At 34.6% G+C, this 8,188-nt stretch overlaps 1 protein-coding gene across 5 annotated transcripts in view; it reads right to left on the bottom strand.

Moving 5' to 3' along the window:
* Hdac9 (histone deacetylase 9) overlaps positions 1-8,188 on the bottom strand; it is a 924,083-nt gene that overhangs the window by 726,847 nt on the left and 189,048 nt on the right. The window contains exon 1 of one of the 5 annotated variants that reach the window (XM_033757117.1): positions 4,724-4,762. The exons of 1 other annotated variant lie outside the window; for it this stretch is intronic. The gene's annotated coding sequence lies outside the window, so the exon portion shown is untranslated. Of the gene's footprint in view, positions 1-4,723; positions 4,763-8,188 lie in introns of those variants that run through there. 3 more of the 5 variants (XM_033757124.1, XM_033757114.1, XM_033757119.1) reach the window with 3 other exon arrangements.

The raw sequence follows: 8,188 nt of genomic DNA, 5'->3' as shown, positions 1-8,188 counted from the left end.
GCCGGGAGCTCACGCGCACGCCGCCGGGTGATCGCAGACAGGCAGGCAGGCAGGCAGCTGAAAAAAACCCCCTCTGGGGTCTTTGGGGCCTTCCTGGTCTGTTGTCACGCAGGCCGGGAGCTCGCGCGCACGCCACCGGGTCTGGATTTGTTGTTTTTTCGGGGGGGAGGGGTGCCAGGGATTGAACTCAGGTACTTGAGCTTGTGAGGCAGACGGCAGCACCACTGAGTTAAATCCCCAGCCCTGGATTTGTTCATTTTATTAGCTAATATCTCTCTGCCTGTATCTGCAAGCATCATGCTCCTGTGCCATCTGAATAAACTCCTCTCTGGAAGTTTATAGATGATTTTAAAATAAAGAATTTAATCCAAGCATTTAAAACCAAAATATGACAAAGGTTACTTATTTCAATAAAATTATTAAAGATAATAGTATCAAAAATACCAGTGTTACTCTCTTCGTATTAAAAATCTGAATGCAACTGTATGCAAAGCTCTCAAGGTCATCATCTCCTGCTACACTCTGCTCCTCACATGGTTTTACATAAGTTCAACACAGATAGTAAATTTGAAAAGGGATTATCCAATCAAAAACTGAGACTTCACAGGCTTGTTCAGAGTCTCTGAAATAATAATTTCCTGAGGTTCTTTCTTAGAGTCCATTTTGTGGATGTTGTTTACGAGCTTCAGAAAGAGAACTTCACTGCATCAAACACATCTAATTTTTTCACTAACAGTCATCAAAGCATGGTACTAAAACATTTCTAAGATCAATCAGACATCTTTTTTTTTTCTCAGATATAGCCAGGTAAGGTGAAGTTTATCAATTATAAAAGTAACGCTTGAAACTTGGTGTGTAAGAATCAACTCATATATTTTAAAAGTTCTATCTAACTAAATTGCCTACTATATAAGAATCTGATTTCAAAATCACTTATTAGATCTCTTGTTATACTCATAAAAACTAATGTGTTGGTATTTTCTTTAGAAGTTTTTAGTTAGTAAATAATATCTTGCTTAAATTAGCTAAGTGATGATCACAGTTGGATGCAGTCTTTTTAAGAGATTTTATTAAACATGACAACTGGTTTAATTTTGAAATAAATAAGTTGACTCTTATTGAATAATACATAGCTCTAATTATGAAGTCAAAAGAATACTATATCTTTAACACTAGGATAGGAAAAAGTATCATAAATGGTGAAATCTATAAAATTTAAAGTAAAAAATTGAACATAAAAGAGCGAGGTAAGGCAAAAATTAGGTCCTAATGCTAACAACCATCAAAATATATAAAACTTAACATGTGTTTAATTAGGCTATTAAATGTATATTTTAATGCATAGCAGGTGAAATGCAAGAGTTAATGTTTCCATAAGAATTTAACTTCTATATTTCCTTATTCCTCTATATTTAAATATGTAATCTTTGAGTTGGTTTAATTTAGCCCTTTGCAGTTAATTGCTTTGTTTTGGTTTTATTTTAAAAGGAAAAGAATAAAGTCACTGACAGTATTTAGTACTTTTCATGTTTAAAATGGTCAATGTTGATTTTAAAAATACCACCTTAGTAAAAAGAGTACACTGGAGAATGTTTTGACATCCTTTCTAGGACCAACCAGAGCTAGAATTTTTGGCAGATTATATTAATAAACAATAAATCACTATGTCAAAATAGAAAAATTTTATTTAATTACTTAAATTTTAGGATGGATAGCCACAATGCATATATAAAATCCTCAAGATTTCCTCATTCGTTTACTTCAGCAATAGGACAAATGAAGGGAATGTGCCTTCAACATCAGCAACTCCACTCTACAAAACTTAAACACTAATAGGAAAAGGTAAGAAAATTGATCTCGATATTTATAGAAAGAGCACGCCGTCCCCATGAAACCCTAGCTATCCAAACCCATGCTTATTTTCTTCAAAAGTCTTTTGTGTTGGTGTTCTCTCTTGCACCTTGAATCTGGAAAGTACACATTTTTTGAAATGAGAATGAAGAGGATAGCTCTCCCATTATTTTCATGGAGGTACAGCTTCATGGTTTCTGGAATTATATGATTATCATGGGGTGGACTGGGATATAGTCCTTGGGATCTGTAAGCATCTATTCCTGAATGAGAGAAAAATTGGAATACTGGCTTCAGATAAGCTGAGTATGGCTCGTGTTGAGACATATTTTCCTAAGTCACAAATAACTATAGGGCTGGGGAGTTAGCTCAGTGGTTTCATCGCCTGGCTTGCAAGTACAAGGACCCAAGTTCAATCCCTGGCACCAAAACAAAACAAAACAAAAAATAACTATAAAGTTGTCTAGCATGATCACTTACATTTTAGACCTCTAACGTCCTTCACCAGAGAAAGTGGGTTCAATTGATGTAACATACTGTTAACTTCTCTGTACACAGCTTTCAATGGAGTGCTTCCTGCCTTCCCAACTGTGAACACGATCATCACACCAAAGTCAACTACCACAGAGACTGGATAGTATACCAAATCAGCTTATTTTGCAATTCACGCTCTTTGAGAACAAATGGCCTGCTCACTCCTAGTTATTTACTTGTATGCTTGAATAGTAAGCAGCATTTTGAAAGCAAATCCAAATTCTAGCTTTACCACTTAGTAGCTTCACAACTTGGTGAAATTATTAATTTCTTATAAACCTGTACCTTTATCTCAAAAATGAAGACAAAGAGAGTTCCTGGGACTTTTGTGCTGACTAAATGAAACACTGATTTCAAATCTTTAAAAATAGTGCCTGGCATAAAATAAGCACCAGTAAATGCCAGCCTTCTCAACAGCAGTACTATAAATACTTACTGTCAAGAAAGCACTATCAAGAAATACCTTCGATTAGCAAGACTTTGTTCAGGTTAAAAAGGCAGCCATTAGGAACTAATCAAAGACACAAGTAGCTGGGTGAGATTTAACTTACAATTCATCATTCATTTTTCATTCAAATATTTATCAAGCACCTCTTGGGTATATATACCTAAATCAATTTGATGCAGGAAAGAAAACTATGAAGATTTCTCCAAAAGGCTTCATTACTGTGGGAATATAAGAAATAAAGAGGAGTATGACATGGTAGAAAATTGCAGCCAATGCCAACTGAAATATAAGCCATTTAGAAATTGGAAGCTCACATCTGGTAAGGAGGATTAGTACACTATAAAGTGGGGCTTTTATTATTCTAAATATATTCCTTTGATCCCATTCTCATTACCTAAGACAAGTGGGCTCCAAAAGTCATCTCATGGGTTAATATTAAACTCTACCCAATCAATATTTATTGAATACCAATTATATGCTAAACATTTCACTCACTAAACCTTGCACAACATTCGGGGATAAAAATGGCTTGCCTCTAACCATCAATAAAATCTTGTTTTTGTTTTAGGGGAAAAAACTGCTATCATGACATTCTTTTTATTTTTGCAAAATCCTAATCTCTACCTAATTACCTCCTGAAGAAAACTGCAGGATTCACCTACTTTTATAGCAACTAAAAACAGCACTTGCTCTCGGACATGCAATTCAAAATTATTACGCTGTCTGAAATACTTGAATTGAATGGAAAAGCCTACTGATTTATAAGAATTTTTTTCATTTTATTAATGGCTTTCCTTTTAAGAAGCTGTATTTTTCTCCACACTGAATGTAATCATTATGTACTACAAACATGTACAAATAAAAAAAAATTTTAAATAAAAAAGTATAAACTGAATGTAGAATCAAAAAGACCTGAAGTTCAATTCCTAACTTTGCAACAAATTAGTTGTGTAATCTGCAGCAAGTTACTTCTCTGACCTCATTTTTTCATGTGATTAAAAAAAAATACTATAGAACAGAAGTCATCACGACTGCCTCTTGTTTGTACCTTATGGTTCTTACTTCATTCTATCAGCTTGTTTACTTTTTCAAAGGACTTAACACAGCTCTTTGCATACAGAGATAATAAATAAATGCCTAATAGCTTTCCTCCATGCTTGGATAATAAGAAAACTATCAGATCATTAACCAACAAAAGAATAATACAAGGGGTGATTACAGAATTACAGTGAATGTTTAAATTTTAAATTTTTATTATAGCATGACAGTGTCATTAATCCCCCTGAAAATACTTCCTCCCCTTATTCCAAACACACTTATCCTATCATTCTCATTGCTTTCTGAAGCAGTTCTGAAAGTCCTCTTTTTGTGAGTGTCTATACAAAATGTGATGAAAAATACATGCCATCCAATGGAAAGGCTCATAAAAACATTTCAGCATGACCTCGCCCACCTTATTCACTGGATCTGAAAGCATGCAACTTCTGACTCTTCCTCTAAGTCAAAATGACCATGAAAGGTATATGTTTTGAGCTGATTCAGGACATCAAGGCAGGTGCGACAGTGCAACTAAAAAATATCACAAAGGAGGACTTCCAGAAAGTGACAAGAAAGTGTATTTAAAGGGAGGGGGTATAATGGCAATGCGTCTCTTGCACTAATAAGAGTTTTTCTTTTTAACTGAAACACATGCTAGTTTTCAGTCACACCTGATATTTACTTCATGTAATTTGTCATGGAGATGATCTGCAAGTTCATTGTCACATAATGTTTATCTAGAACTCAGTTAAGAGAAATAATATTAATGAAGGATTGTCTAAATATCCATTATGTTACCTCAGATTCTTCAAATGAGTCGTCTTGAATAGGTCCCTGAAGATTTTGACTCACCAGGTCTGAGAAGAGTTTGGGAATCTGTATTTGTAGCAAGCTCCCCGGCAATGCCAAAGCTGCTGGCCAGCACACCAGAGTCTGATTGGCCCACTTTTAAATCCATCCCCCGCCCTTATTTGTGCCTGGTGTACATTTTTTGGCTCCTGTAAAAGTTCTTCCCTGGATGCTGCCTAGGCATTAAGCAATTAGCCAAAAGCATTATACAAATGTACTTTTAAAACTCCTAAGACAAGCTTGTCCTATTTACTTGTAAGAATGGTTTTGAAGACATTCATTATTCATTACATTCTATGAGGCTTCTCTCAGAGGATTTACAGAAAAGATATTTCCCAAGACTTGGTATTAGGAAGAGCTGCGTTCCTTCTGAGCAGCTGGCTTGTTTTTGTACTATAGACAGTGTTATTCTCAGAAGCCTTTTGTCTTTCCCACTTTTCAGTGGCTGATAGAAAATTCTGATAAAGATATATGAGTCACTTATGAAAACGTTATAGCATCTTGGCACCTGAATTTTATGTATAACTCCCTAATTCAATCAATCTTTTCTTCAAATTGTTGGCTCTTATTTCTTTTTCTGATTTCTCGACAGCTTGTTTTTTATTGTTATTTTTTATATTTTAAACAGACATAAAATCCTGTTCAAAGAACAGAATAGTGGAGGTAGAAGGGAAAAAAGGACAGGTTTCTTCAACTTTTAAGAGGCAAAAAAAAAAAAGTGTCACTGTTATTAAACATTTCCACCACAATCTATTATTAAAACTACAAAGCAGTTAAACTTTTTTATTAAGTAGCAAAATTAGTTTTAGAAAATTCAGGTTCCAGAAACCATTACTGTCATGCTCATTCTAGACGATAATGGATTATCTTACAACAATCGCTAGACACCATTTGGAAAGGTAGGAAAGTCTCCTCAATGATTTACCTGAAGCTCCCTGACAGTGTACCATCAATCTCGTCACTCAGCATGGAGCTGAGAGCCCTTCTAATTCCTCTGCTCCTCTGAAATCCAATAAACTCCAAATTCCTACAAAATTTATCTTTATACTATTTGAGATTTCCTAAATGTATACAGTGTTATAACATCATGTGTTATATCTTATGCGTGCCTCACTTCATCTTTTCATACACAAAGAATCGATATTTCTTTCTTCTTATTAAATAATAGTAACACAACATTTATGTAGGACCCCTACAACAAGTGGTGCTGCAAAATAATTTCAGACATGCAATATACTGGTAGATCTATGAAACAACAAAAACCAAATTAATCATTCAAGTTACTTGCAAAGATGAATTCTAGATATGCTAGGATGGCAAGATTTCTGAAGAGGCAAAAATGAAGTCATCTGAGGAATTAAGATTTTTTAAATGTGCTTTCAAATCTCTCTTAATTATGTCACTCCTTTATAAAAACTCATCAATCTTTCATCAAAATCATCCACAAAGTTGTCTGGCTTTTAAGGTTATACAGTGTATGACAACAACTTAAGTTTCTAAGGTAAATAATTTCCAGATGTTCTTTTAGGTATCTAATTCTCTAGGCAAATCTGATGGCTTCTCTATCATCTCTTTGCCTTTTTCTGATCTTTTTTTTTCTCCTTCTTATATTACTAAATTTTATTCTTCCTTCAAGAATCAATAAGTGTTTTTCCTACATCTGTTATCTTTCTCCATTCTTCAATTTAAAAAGAATTTCACCATGCCACAATTGCCACGGTTGTTATCTGCCTCCTCCTAACAAGACACTGGCTTCACTACATTTTATTTATCTTACATAATCAGATTATCTGATAACTGGTAAGATTCTCCTGAAGGAAATTATGAATGCTTTTTGTAGTATACTGAAAACACCTACTAAATTCCCTATGTCTACAACAACTTGGTCTTCAAATGCTTGTTAACTGAACGCATCATGAATTCCTGGTACACCTGTGTTAACAATTCATTACAAGCTAAGAGAGAGCTGTTTATTTGATTTCCAAAACTTGTCATTTTTAAATCACAACTACCATTTGTATGTGTATGTACATATAAAGTACGTATTCACAATTTTGCAAACTATATATTAAAATATAATGTTTGTGCTTTTCAGTCTCAATTAGTCATAGCATGGCTTTTCTTCACAGAAGTTGCTAAGAGCTACTCATAACATGCAACTCCAAATAAGAGTACTCAACTTAGTCCCATTGAACTTAATAAAGCACTTAAATTTGTATAAAAGTATAGAGTACTCTAACTTGCAGGATTCAAATTAATGTAAATGTGTGATTAAATATACTATAAAATTTCTCCCCAGAATACTTATTTTATTTGTTACAGAACATATGCTCTTCCTCAAAATAACTTGCTATTTTTGAACTATTACTCAGCCACACACTTCCAATAAGCAGCAAAGTTTACCTCAAATAAACCTTGATTTTACAATAATTCAAAGATTTTTTATGTTACTTTATGCCAATTGAAAATTCATGAGTCATAGGTGAATGACAGAAGTGTTGGAGGTAATTTTTCCTTAATGCAACTATCCTGAAATAAAATGTTTTAGAAGTTAATATTTTATAAGCCTCCCACACATGGTTTTGTTTGCCGCACAGTGAGGATGAAAACAGAAAACGGTATTATCTACATTTGTCACAAGAAGCAGTGAAGTCTGAGAGGATAAGCGAACGGCTCAGGGACACACAGCTAGTTAACAGTAATACCCAGGTACTGGCTTTATACACTATTCCATTTACTCTAAAATACGACACTCACTTCATAACCTACTATTTTCATTTAAATCATCTTTAGTTAGTCATTGCTTCAAATGTAAGTGCTTCCAAGCTTTGCAATTAACTTGATATCATTTCCTTCTTGCTATATTTTTAGTCACTCCCTTTTTTATTTGATCCACATACACTGTGTTAAGTTGGAAACTTCTCAAGTTTATTGAAAGGCCAAAAAATTTTAAGCTGATATACCATCTTTAAACACTATGTTTAAACCAGTGCTCCATGTTTCCAAACCCTGTTTCCTTTTCCACCAGGGAAAAGGGTTAAATTCTATTTCATTATCTCCCTTAAGTGAAGTGCACCATGTGATTAAATTATGACCAAGGGAAAGGTGGTGAGCCAGGAGAGCACCACCAGGCTGGACTTAAAATACATCTTTCAATGCAATGCTCCGTATCCTCTCCTGCTTGGTTTATAGGCAGGACACAGCAGATGCACTGGAGACTGAAGACCTTCCATGACAATGAAGCTGCTCAGTGAAAGAAGCCAGAGTTTCTAAATGGCTGGGTGAAACAAAGGATCCAGCATCTGCCCACTTTACCACCCCAAACTCAAACTGGTGATGACATGGTTGGAAATAATCCTTTATTAGATTAACCAATCAAGACTTGGGGTTATTAATTATATTCACTTTCTCTAATAGAAGCAGGAATGAACTTAATTTCTCTCTCTCTCTCTCTCCCTCTCCCTCTCC

Source organism: Fukomys damarensis, unplaced genomic scaffold (assembly GCF_012274545.1).
Source record: "Fukomys damarensis isolate Sample0158 unplaced genomic scaffold, DMR_v1.0_HiC HiC_scaffold_4, whole genome shotgun sequence".
Classification (NCBI taxonomy): Eukaryota; Metazoa; Chordata; class Mammalia; order Rodentia; family Bathyergidae; genus Fukomys; species Fukomys damarensis.
This window is presented reverse-complemented; position numbering and strand designations above follow the sequence as displayed.